A 13,046-nucleotide genomic window follows, 5' to 3' on the forward strand; every position below is an offset into this window, starting at 1 on the left:
GAAACAGACATCGAGTCTAGTGCGTCTGATCATTGAATCCCAGTGTCAGGGGTTGAAGGGCACTGGAAAGCTCATCCAGTGCAATCCCCCCATGGAGCAGGAACACCCAGCTGAGGTTCCACAGGAAGGTGTCCAGGCGGGTTTGAATGTCTGCAGAGAAGGAGACTCCACAACCTCCCTGGGCAGCCTGGGCCAGGCTCTGCCACCCTCACCATCAAGAAGTTTCTTCTCATATTTCAGTGGAACCTCCTGTGTTCCAGTTTGCACCCATTGCCCCTTGTCCTATCATTGATTGTGACCGTGAAGAGCCTGGCTCCATCCTCCTGACACATTTATCTCGGCCTCTGCCTGCTGGGCTGCAGCACAGGCTTGTTGAAGCCAAATGCTGTTGGTCAGGGAGGGGCCGGCTCCTGCCTGTGCTGGGGCTGTACTTGGTGCGGGTTTTGTCGAATCACTTTTCTGTGGCTGAGGTGTCGTGACTTTAAACAAGAATTGTCCTTAGCCCTCTAGTCCTTGCCTGCTCAAGGAGAGCGCTACGGTTCCGGTGCTGCCTGCACAGCCCGGGCCGCCGTCCCCTGCCGCAGCCGTTGCGCTCGCGCTGCCGGTCGCTAGGTGACGCGCGCGGCCCGCTCAGGCGGGGAACGCTGAGAGAGCGCTGGGGCGGCGGGGGGCGCTGAGAGGGGGAGCGCGGAGCCGGGGAGCACTGAGGCGGCGCGGCCGCGGGCAGCTCCCGGCGGCGCTGGCTGGGCAGGCGCCGGGCCCGGCTGAGGGGAGGAGCGGCAGCCAGGGGCGGAGCGGCGGCTGCCATGAGCTCAGCCGCGGACCGGCGAAGAGCTGCGGCGACGATGGTACCGCGGATGGGAGAGCTGAGGACGCCGCGGCTCGGCGGGTCGCCCGGGGAGCTGGAGGTAGGCGCGGGGAGGGGGCGCCGAGCGGGGGCGGTCCGGGAGCTGGGGAGTGAGGGGCGGACTCGGCGGCGCCTCTCGAGGGGATGGCTGAGGGGGCGAGGCTGCAGGTGCAGCCGCCGAGCAGGGCGGCGGGGGCTCCGTGAGGCCAGGGGCGGCTTGGGCCGGGGGCTCTCAGCGGGCAGGGCATGGCCGCCGTGGGGCAAGACCCTCCGCTCGCCTGGGCAGAGGCACCGGGGAGCAGCTGCCGCCGGCAGATGGCTGAGCAGCCCTGGCCGCCCGCGGGTGGCGGAGGCTCCGGCCCCCTGTCCCGGGGGCTGCCTGGCTGTGCCCGCCGCTCCGGACGAGCCCGCTGCTCGTGATGCTTGTCTTGTTTCTGGAGCCAGCGGGGTGTTTGCGTTCGCCCCGGCTGAGGAGGGCCTGGTCTGCCGGTCTCCCGGGTCTGGGATACCGTGCTGGACAAAGTTGAGCTACTGCTGAGCTCCTGAATAGCTGAATAAGTGTTTCCATGCTGCTTTTTTAAAATGACTGTGGCTGCTGCTCTGTTACTTGATGTTGTGGAAACAAGTCTGCTGGTGATAGTAAGGTGAGGCTCAAAGCACTGGTGTGATCGAGTGGAACTCAGTGACCCTGCTGTAGCTCCATCAGGATGGTGACAGTGGTGACCCTGCATAGCACTGTCACCATCCTGGTAACGGGTAGAGGACGCTTGAGAGCCCTGAAGGCAGAGAGGGAGGTTTTGAAGTTGCATTTTGTAGGCGAAGACATTCTCCAACCCACCTCCAAACAGAGGGGAAGGCTGCAAAAACCGAAGTAGGGAGCACTTGGGAATATCCCCTTTTGTGACCTGTACAAAGCTCCTATCTCACTTGAGCCTGGTGGTGATATGAAGTGAATAGCATTCTCTGTGGGCAGATTATTTAAAACTTTCTCTTGTCAATTTAAAAGACACTCTTAAATCAGTCTTTAAAACAGCTTTCCCTCGCTCACCCCCTTCCTTCATTTTGACAGTAAAATGTTGATATGATTTATTTTTGTGTCCAAGAAAAAAAAGAGAAACTCCAATTCAGTTTCATTATTAAGAGGTAGTTTTTTCCTATGCTTCTCTCTTGACATAATCACTCCCATCAATTTCATCTCTCCATATGGAGTTGTCTATGATTTGCAAGGAGCCAGACCACTCACACACATCCAAATGTTGGGATCTTTTTGTTTTTCTGTTCAGCATTTGGAAGGAGATGATATAATGCTTAGTCTGTGATACCCACATAATTTTCATATAGTTAAACCACTGATGGCCTTTGTCTTATCTCTGGATCAATACTTCATTCATCATCTATACATCTGTAGTGGGCCAGAAACAAGTATTGGTAATGCTGATTACAGAAATGCATTTTCAAGTTTGATTAAGATGACATTGCAAAGTGAACAACTTAGTAGGGAATAAGGTTCATTAAAGTATTAGTTCATGTCAGCTGGATTCTATTGGTTTTGTCAAGTGCCATTCATACTGGTGTTAAATAAGAAGACGACGACCTGCCAATTAATAAAACAGGTTTCCTGTATAGTGTTGCATGGCAGACTATGTATTTTTGGACCCAAGTGCCAAGCCTGTTAGTTCTTACAGGGAACACAGAAACAACTTGTGTTCTTTGCTACTTGCAAGTCATTCTGCTTCCTTCAGGCATCTTCGGCTGAAATTACACGTGTTTTGACACAGATCTCTCTTGAATCTTGCACGTATTGGTAGCTTGCTCAAAGCAGCAATACAATTGAGGTATTTTCCTCCTTGGGGATTAATCACAGTTTTTTGTCGTCTTAAATGTTTCTTCCCATAGGCCTTGGCTTGCTAGCTCAGCTCTGTCACATATCACAGTGGTGTGGAAATTAGAATGAGGGCTTTCAGTTCCTTTTCACAAAGAGTTGCCTTAGTTTTGCATTTTAAAATTTTTTTAATTTAGCATATCACTCCCGATTTTCATTATGATTTTTGATTTCGTGTAGCAGTTGTAGAAAATGAGACTATGATAATGATGAATGCAGAATAAGAAAAGAAACAAAGACATTTAAAGGGAAGTGGTGAGAACAGGCTATTACTATGGGTACAGTATATACTACATAAAAGAAAGTCTGAAAACTAACCTCAAAGCCAGACTCTGTATTTTTTCCTAAGTTACAAACTAAAGTCATGGTGTTAATTTTATTTTGTTTTCTTTCCATAAATAAACAGGAGAATCAACAGTGGATATATGGGAACATTAAAATGCCATCTGGAAGTGGTGCTGTTGCGCCTTTGGCTAAGGTTTTGTGATACCTTAACACCGCTATTGAAAGATCCGAGCTGTCTCCTCCCCTCGCTACCTGTTTTCTTGTCAGTGTAGCCTTAATTAAAATGGCTGTGTAATGAATCGAGTTCAATAACTGATCTGAGATAAAATGATATGGCAAAGGAATTAACAGTTTTCAACCTAGGAGAACCCTGATTCATTCCACTGTGAATGTCTGTCCTCTCACGTGCAAAGAGTTGGCTTTAGGGGCATGAGTGAGTGATGGAAAAGGATAAGCTACTTCTGTTGCCAGCTTATGTAATTTTAAAATGATTGTGAAATTATAGTCTTAACTAAGAAACACTTGTCACCCCATATTTTCATCGTTACTTTGAAATGTGTTCAGTGGATTTTCATTCATATCTTAATGATAAATATACAGTGAATTCTGTCATCAGCTGGAAGGAGCTTGTATGGTGTATTTAGTAAGTACCTAATTACAGATGATGGTAAATATATTGTTGATACTGCAATTTGCAACAGGCTCCTCGTAACCATTTTGGAAGTTGTCTTAAATACCTTAAGCCCTTAGAATGTTATTTTTCTCCTTTGCAATTTATATGAACTGCGAAGTGTTTTTGGTGGAGTCCTTTTCAAAAGTAGTATTTTGGCTTTTTATGCCTAGCGTGCTTTTATAGTAGCATGCCTTGCAGAAATAGTGTTAAGTGCTTTGTTTGCATCTGTTTTCTATTGTTTCTTACGATTGTTTTCTTACTTTCAGACTATGTAACACTCTAGAGTAAAAATTAAAGACTGTGAATCTGGTTTGAATTAGCTTCTTCTCAGTGGTGCCAATAAACTTCGCTTTTGTCCTCCAACACATGCTACTCCAACATTTGAATATTTTTGAACATTAGGAATGCAAGATGCTTGTGGTAGACTTTGGAAGGGCTGGTAACATCAGCAAGTGACTTGTCTGCAGCATGTCTGCAAGTTTAGTCAGAGCAGGACAGTAACTTGTACAGCTAATGCAATTTCTTTAAATGGATGTTTCTTTAATGCATCACCTGTCAAATTAGTAGAATTTACACCTGGTTTACAGTCATTCATGTAATGTCTGCTACCACTCAATGGCCTTTTCAAAGCTCTAAGTTTGATATCAGTTTTGGATTATCTCTTTTGGCCAACTGTGCTCGTTCTGAACATGTGGCTACGTTAGTGGCTCCAGGCCTGTGAAGCTGACTGCACAGACTTGCTAAGAAATACTGAGATTTGATAGAATTGCCCTGTAGGCCGTCTGATACTTGCAGCACACACCAAGCTTCCTCTGTTGTAAAATACACTTAACAAACAAAGCTAGGAATTACGTTTGGAGAATCTGAGGTGCAGTTAGGATAGGAGAATATTATTTATTTATATTATTTAAATTGCAGTGCAAATACAGGATTTGGGGTGGCCTTTTAATTTTACTGATTTCCATCTCCTGTATTTGAACTCTCATTATTCCATTTGTTTTTAAAACTATGCTCAGAATAGAAGGTTTGTTCTCCTTGTAGTTGCAATTCTCCTGGTAGTTCACTGTTTGTGAACAACAGTCTTGAACTATAAACTTCATGAAGAGTGCATGTCCACCGCTGTTGAGTTTTTGTGCAGTTCTGGCTCTTTTTCCGATGTGGGAAAAGCATTTCTGCCATTCTGAGCCGCTCTTGGTTTTCTTCCGTAGTGTTCTGCTTCAGAATAGTCAAAGTGTGTGTTTTGGTGCGTGTGTGTCAGGTATTTGCTAATGGGTTGGGTTTGGGGAGGTTTAACCAGTTTTCTGTAAGTGAATAATGTGGGCTGTAACTTCGCATCACCTTCTATAAATCACGCTTTGCTTTTACATCCAAGTGCAAATATTAGAATAAATCTTCCTGCTTTAAAACTTGAGTGAGATGCTTGGCAAGGAACTTTTGCTGAAATACACGTTGACATTATAGGTGTAGAGGCCGCTGGCAGAAAACTGATTGTGAGATCCAGAACTGGAAACCTGGGTGGCTGGAGATGTTGGGGACATCCCTTGGGTCACCTGCTAGTGTGGAGGGGGAGGTCCCTCCCAGAGCCTCCAAATTTTACATTTCTCAGTACTATGAGTTCTTGTGCATCTGGTTTTTGGACTTTTGGATCTGGGGATGCGGTGGTTGCCAAACAACTCCCCGGGAGGACGGCATACGAGGCCCGAGCTCATCCTCAGGCCCTGTTGTTCTCCACCCAGGTGAAAGAAGCGGGAGAGACGCTTGCCGAGCTGCCGAGGGGCCCGGCCGAGCTCCCCGGGACAGCGGCCCGGTCCGCGGCCCGAGCCCGTGTGGCCGCCAGCCCTGAGGGCGGGCAGGCGGGCGGCGCGCGGGGACGGCCATGTTGCCGCCGCGGGCCGGGTTGTGGCGCTGCGGCGCGCCCAGCAGGTGGCGCTATGGGCAGCGGCGGGAGCGCCCCCGGAGTTATGAAATATCCGTCCTTTCCATCACCTCGGCCGTGCCGTGAAACCTCCCCGGCAGGCCGGGCACAGCCCCACTGCACTGGTGCAGACAGAGGTGATGTGGTACAGCAACATTCACGGGCACCAGCTACGAATTAGGGCGGCCCACGCGAGGTGCTGTACAAACGCATCAAGCTGGTTGTGTCTCCAAAGAGCCTGCAGTCAGAATGTGAGAGCGAAGTTAACATAGGTGGAGTAACCGAGTGGGGAAATGACGGGGTTGTGACCCATACACAGTGCAACATTTCTAACACATCAGTTGTCTTCACCATTGTCCATGCCTAATTGTTAGGGATAAACCATTTAGAGCAAGAGGTTTGTGGTACTACATAGCTTACCCTTGGCTTTCTGCATAAAGTAGCGCTGTCTGAAGGCTATTTGGGTTATGTTGTTCATGTCAAAATAATAAATGTGATTTTTGCAGTCAGCTTTTCCTTCCATGGGCTAAAAGATGTAAAATTAGGTAGAGGAACGCATAGTGCATTTGAACCCTTCCCAAGTGTTTCATAGAGTGCTAGTTCAGATAGCATGGATCAAATTTACCTAGAGGGACTTCCTCTTACAGTCATTGCTGTGCTGACCATCTTGTCTGCTACCAGCACTTACCACATCTTTCTTCTGTCTTGAGGCATCTTTTATGATGCATGTGTCACTGGCAAATAAAATGGTTGCTGATTGTATTGAATGTGCTTCTAATGGCAAGAAGTGACCAGCCTCGGAGATTTGTTGCTTATGAGCTATTTTGTTGGGTGATTCTTAGGAATTAGATAGGTAAATGGAGAGGGATAGAATAAAGTGAAGCAGATAAAAAAATTACGTGACAAATGTATCTTAGGCAGTTGAAAAGCAATTTCCTGACTTTATTCTTGCCAGCGTTAGTGCAAATGAAATACATTGGTGTGCTGGCCTTTCTGCACATGTTCTTCTGTTTACAGAACTAATGCCAAAATTGCCTTCTGAGCATTTTTCCGCTTTTCTGTTCATGTGTCCCGATGTTTGGAGAAATATGCTTACTCTCAAGGACAGAAGTCCTGAGTCACAGTAGGTGACCCCAAAGCAGCTTGGTGTGGTCTGCAAGAACCCGTGGAAAACTCAAATTAACATACTTTGGTTATGCGACAGGTCTTTCTTCCAGCCTGCATGTGGATTCTGCATAAGAGAAGTGAGGCCATCACCCTTGTTCCGGGCAAATCAGTCAGCAATGCAACCAGTTATTAATACTCTTTTGACTTCTATTGGAGGTTTCTGGTTTTGTTGTTGGCATGTGTTGCGTATGGAAAGGAGGCATCATTGCTTCCAGAAGGACGTGACATAGAGTGGAAAGAAACAAAAGCTTGGCTTGTCAAAGCCTCATATGGTTTAGTAGCGGACTTAAAAGGAGAAATAGGTGCCTTGTACGAATAGTTCAGTATTAGTGGCTGTTGAAGCAGCTGTTTTTCCATTCAGCTTTTGACAAAAATAGCTGTAAAAGAGCATGTGAACCTCGGAGCATGCAGTCTATTTTTTGATACATCTTGGCTTACATTTGTCAGCTTTAGATTCTATAGTACGACAGATTTAGTCTGTGAAAAATGTAGAATACAATAGATTGGTTTCTTGGGCCAAAAAATCCTTGGAGTTCATTCCTGAAAGGTGATGATTGCTTCAGTGATACAACATCACCTGCTCAAAGCAAGTGGTTTGAATCAATAGCTCTTCACTGCTGATTGTGTTCCATCTGATTTACTCTTGAGTTCATTCACTCAATTCTTCCGTTTGGGAGCTTACACTAAGATTTTGTATGTACCTTGTGATTTTTCCCATCAGTCAGGCATGCACCTTACTTTTTTGGCTCCAATATAGGGAAGATAGTAAGCTCATTCAGGTAGATCCACTGAACTTCCTGTGAGACTTCCTGTCTTGCCAACCTTTTCTACAAAACTTAGTTTCAATACACTCTCTTTGCATTGCCCCGAAAACATTTTTCCACAACCTGCAGCCTGTGAATAATGCCCTGGTGTGCAGATTACTGACCTTACCTGGGAACATCAAAGCACTGCAGTCAGTGTGCTGATTCTGTGCCTTCTCTCCAGTACCTGCAATGCAAGGTTCTTTTCGGCAGCACATCAAGTGATATCTGGGAATCTGATAAGTACAATGTAGTATTTGAACTGATTACAGCTTCTGTGCCTAGCAATAACTTGTCTTTTGTCTATGCTGACAAAAGGCAAGAGGAATCTGGCTTTTTTCAACTGGGCATTAAGTATTCACAGAGAGGGATTTGGCATTTCTCCTTTGAGTGTGCTGCAGATTTCACTTACGAGTACTCTTGATGCATACATTTGAATATTGCAATGAGCAAAATCCTGGATCCTCAGTGCTAGGAAGACAAAATGCTATTTCCAGTGTCACACTGTTGTACCTGGCTAGGCACAGCACTTAAAATGGACACTTGTACAGGAGGTAAGTTGCAGTGACAATGTAAATACAATTCAGCATGCATCACACTCGCCATGGAAGGAGCATCTTGCAATGAAAAGACTGTGCTAGAAGAATCTTAGTGCCAGTTATTTAACCCTTTGTGATGTCTTCCTTAGGACACTGACTTCAACAAAGTAAATTGATGTATTTTAAGTGGCTTCAGAGCCAAGTATAATTATCAGATTCTGATTTTTAACTGAACTATGATTTGAACCAAGCAAAAAAAATTCAGACTTTCATATATGCTGATTTTATATTGTTTCTATGGGTCATTGTTGGTTACCTTTTTAGGTACAATTATTTGTTCTTCTTGTATATCATAATGATTGAAAATAATATCTATTCAGAGATGCGTGGCTGGTTTAGTTACATGTGGGAATTCACTACTTCCATCTCTTTGGCTCCTAATCCTTGAAAAGGATGTATGAATAGATAGAAAATCTCTGCTTATATTTGATACTCTTATTTTTCTTTTTTTGAATATGTGTGTTGATCTTCCAGCATACTCACCAGTTTATGAAACCACAGATTGGTGGTTCTCAAACCATTGAACCTTCTTGCAGAACTTGCACCAGGGAAATTATGTGTTTGTAAATCTTGCTTTATTATGGCTCCACAGCCCAGGTCCCGACTGCTTAGCTTTGTCTCATGGACTCGCAGTTTTGGAACCTCCTCCCTGAGGCACTGGGTGCAAAACCTGGTTTCATCACTGGGGAAAAGAGAAGAAGAGGTGGTTTTGTTTGGTTTGCTGTGGCCTGGGTTTGCTGACTTCTCAGGAACACACCAACCTCAGCTTTCTCTTCTCACCACTGAGCTGCTCAGTTTACAGTGGTTACTTGTGATCCTTTTATGCTACTCTGTGTTGACATATGGTATCAAAGACTGGAAAAGAATACAGAGACATCCTTTCAAAAAAGTCCCTCTGACAATTAGACTTTGCACAGTATCTTTGACTTGTGGTTCCAGCTACTTTTTTTTGTTTGTTTGTTTCCTGAAACAATGATAGTTTTTATAAAATTTAAACTAAAAAGAATCTGTGCTTGTTACTACAGTGTATGCAAGGATCAGCTCTCACTGCCCTACATGCAATGTGCCATTTCTGGTTTGTGTTCCAGTTCGTCATTTGTGCTTTGGTTGTGCTGTCTCCTGACTTTGGTGCAGTTGATTTCCTGCCTTCTTGAGCTTGGTCTTGCTGGCTTGAATTAGAAGACAAAGCTGAATCAAACCCTCCCTCCTCCAGTTAGCATAGTAAAACCTAGTGAGAGGAATACAGGTTTGGTTTGTTTTTCTCATGGACTGCTGTGCTCTGGTGCTTGTGCTGAGCACTCAGCTAAATCTACGCTAAGATAAAGTAAAATACATGGTACAAGGGGAAATAAATCTTGTTTTAAAATGCGAGGTTTCAGACCAGTCCTGCTTTCTCTGGCTCAGGAGAGGTTGCTGCACCAAGAGAATCATTTCCCTTTGTCATGTGCTGACTCCTCTTGAACTCCTCTGTTGCGGTGGTTCTGCAGACTGCTGCAGAATGACTCTTCTTGAATTGTATTTGCATATCATTTCCTTTCATCACAGGCTGCTTGCTGGCGAATCAGCTCTCCTGTGTCTTGTATTGCTTGTTTGCTTTTACCCTCAAAGACAGATAGTTTAGATTTGTTCCGTGTCTGCTGTGACCTTCTGTTGATAGTTTTTGTACTGGGTCTGTACAACATCTCCCTCTTTCTGGCTCCGTCCCAAGTTATGTTTTATTTCCAGCATTTATCTAGCGGTTAGATGGAAGAGCGGCTCTTCCCTAGGCCTTTCCCAGACCAACATTAGCAAACATGTTTGTTACCTTAACTTTGGAAAGTACAGGCTCAAATTTTAATCTGATGTAGTTTACCCAAGTATGAACCTCACCTCAGACAGATCACCAATCTGGTTTTCCTATATTCTTTATGATCGAGGAGCGCTTTTGCTCACTGTTGACCCAAAGCAATTTAATAGAACAAACCTGGAATTCTTCTGCTTTGGCTCTTTCATTATGTATCAATTCTGTATTTTTATTTAACATTAGAAAATATGTCTGATTTCATTCCTAGAGATCCTGCTGACATGTCTGTGCTGACTTCCTGTTGGGTATAAAGTACATACTGTAAAGATAACGGTGTGGCTGTGTGTACAGTTGTGTCACTGCTGGGAGAGCTGTCCGTGTGTATATTCGATGGATGTGGTGCTCACACCAGTTGGCTTGAGTCATTACTATTTTGATATGTCTGTTTGATCCCCTATTGTAGAACACTTAGAGCACTATAAAAGCACTTGATCTGCATGTAGTCATTCTGATAATAAAAATGCCGTAAAATCTTACTACGAGTAATTTTATAACTTTGTTTATACTCAGATTTTTAAAACACAGTTTCTTAAAACAAAATGCCAAACACAAAAATTAGTCATATGATCATCAGTAAAATGTCTAAGTACCTATTAGAGTTTATAATGCATAGTCCATGGATTCAGTTACTTATAGCAGGCATTTATGTTTTATTGGCAATCCAGGATTAAATCTCAAAATGCCCAGAAAATTCCCTGCAGTATTAGCCCAACTCCAGATTCTCACTGTTTTAGCTAAAAGGTCCTTACTCTTTCCTATGAGGCTGAAGGAAGAATATCTTCTACTCAGTCTTTGGGACAAAAATCTCTTTTGAAGGGATCCGTATTCCTTTGTATTCTTTAAGTCTATTAAAATTGTTGAATGTAGGAGTCCTGCCATCTACTATTGGTTTTTGTATTGTCTCATGGATTACTTGAGAAAGTAAGTTATTTTCCCAATCTCTACTTGATAACATACTGCAAAAGGACCCTTGTGATGCCTTTTCTGAATAGATGTTTTCTGAAATATCCATGTGAAAAAAATAGTGTAGTGTTTATCTTCAAAATTCATCCTCATGTGAGATACTATTTTTCATGCAGATTAGAAGTGATACATGTAGGATCCTGGAGGAGACCATTCCGCTCATTAAAGACAAGCTGATGGAAATGTACCACATCTGTGCCAAAGCTGATAAATTAGAGGTTTGTTCATTGCATTAGAAAGTTTATATCCTTCTCTTTATGTGTTTTATAGGTTAACTGTGCAGGTGTTTAAATGTTTATGGCTCTCTATTGTCTTATGTATGTTTTTAAAATCAATGTGTTTACCCATGGTTCAGCACATATGAGTGTTTATGGGTTTGGAACATCGCTGAGTAATTTATTGCTGTGGATTCTACAATTCCTAATGATAGCTTAAAAGCATTACTTGTGGTTTTTATATTAATAATACTAATAATATTAATTGTTTTGTGGCTTGAAGGAATATATCTGAAACTATTTATAACTTTGAAAATTCAAGTCTCATGTCCAGTGCTGGACATACCCTTTTAAATTGTTGAGATCATCCTATGTAGTAGTGGGGAGATTTCTGAGCTCCCATCTTCTGTTGTGTCTGTTCTGGTGTTTATTGTATCCTGAATGAGGGAAGCCGCTATGACTCACAAAGATGATGCCCTCACCATATTTAGGAAGCGGTATGTTAAAATCTGTGTCAACTGAGGGCAAGTTTGCCTCCAGGAGGAATATAATGAAAACATGAGGAGATAAATTGTGTAATGTTTAAAATCAGTTTTAACTGACTCAAAGGGAAAGAAACCAAGTGTTTGTGGCATTAAATCCAGATAGGCAGTGCTTTAAGCTTCAGGCTCTACCCCTGTACAAAGTAATATCCTCTGGTAAGGTTTATTACCGTGTGAGGGACAGGACAATTGCCTTAGCTTTCAGCAAGTTTCCTTTAAATGTGATTCATTTTTGTAGTTTGCATTTTTACACTGACATTTAATAACAGACTTATCAAACCACTTCATATTTTACGGACTTACACAGCACCAGGAGAAACCTTTGGACAGGAAATAGAGGCAACAAAAGTGCACGTCAACTGTTAAGTTGTTTAGAACCGGTCTAATTTTTAGAACTGAGTACCCCAGTCCAAGAAATAGCTACTGGGCTCTCAGCATACTTGACAACTTGGCCATATTGAATGTATACTTCAGCTAGCACCGTGAAAAATAGCTAACTGAGTCAGGTTTCAAGCCAGCTGTTCCTGGAAGTGCCTCACCCATTTAGGTCTTTCTGCAAATTCCATGCTTATAGGTGGTTGGGATTTTATGGGAGTGTGGGAAGGTGTTTTTGTCTTTGATCAGGAAACTAAAATTAAGCAATTACTTGTTCCAAAAGTATGATAAGCAACAGGGTTCCCTATTACTTTTTTCCCTTTGATACAGGGAGGGAAAAAAAACCCAACACCACCACAGCCTTCCTGACCCCATTCCTTTAGTACAGCTGTAGGGACATAATAATCTGGAATATGGAGAAAACACCCGTCTTTTCAAGGACAGCTGTAGTCTAGCATAATGCAACAGAGTTTTGTTGAGAGGCTTTTTTGCTTATCAAGGGAGTATAATACCTTGACTGGCCAGAAATCATTTTTTCTCCCTACCATTACCAGCTGTAATGGCAGTAATCTGAGAGCACAAGATTAAATTAGCAATTTGTGCAGTAGTTAGTGTTCTAGTTAGAACTTTTACATTTAAAGCTTAGTATCCATGGGAATTTTCAAGGGAGAAATTTACTTGTTCTCCCAAGAGCAGAAAAGGAAGGGACCGTTGTGGTTATATAGGATGAGAATCTGTTGCGTTTTAATTTTGATGTTGCCATTGGTACCTTTTGGACAATTAACTCACCTGTTCAGCATCACCTTCCCCATCCCTAAAATGGGCAGTGCACAACTTCTCAAAAAAAAAATAGCGAAGCTTAATCATTAATAGAGAGTATCAAAACTCTTTACAAACTGTTCTGTATTTTAACAAATAAATGCTGTGTTCTTTCTAG

General features: G+C 43.3%; 1 long non-coding RNA gene across 2 annotated transcripts in view; it reads left to right on the plus strand.

The window, feature by feature from the left end:
- Positions 1-737: 737 nt before the first annotated feature.
- Positions 738-13,046, plus strand: part of LOC136108132 (uncharacterized) — a 44,981-nt gene continuing 32,672 nt past the window's right edge. The window contains exons 1-2 of one of the 2 annotated variants that reach the window (XR_011741578.1): positions 738-908; positions 11,094-11,195. This is a non-coding gene — a long non-coding RNA (uncharacterized lncRNA). The remainder of the gene's footprint in view (positions 909-11,093; positions 11,196-13,046) is intronic. The other variant, XR_011741577.1, reaches the window with a different exon arrangement.

Source organism: Patagioenas fasciata, chromosome 16 (genome assembly GCF_037038585.1).
Source record: "Patagioenas fasciata isolate bPatFas1 chromosome 16, bPatFas1.hap1, whole genome shotgun sequence".
Lineage (NCBI taxonomy): Eukaryota > Metazoa > Chordata > Aves > Columbiformes > Columbidae > Patagioenas > Patagioenas fasciata.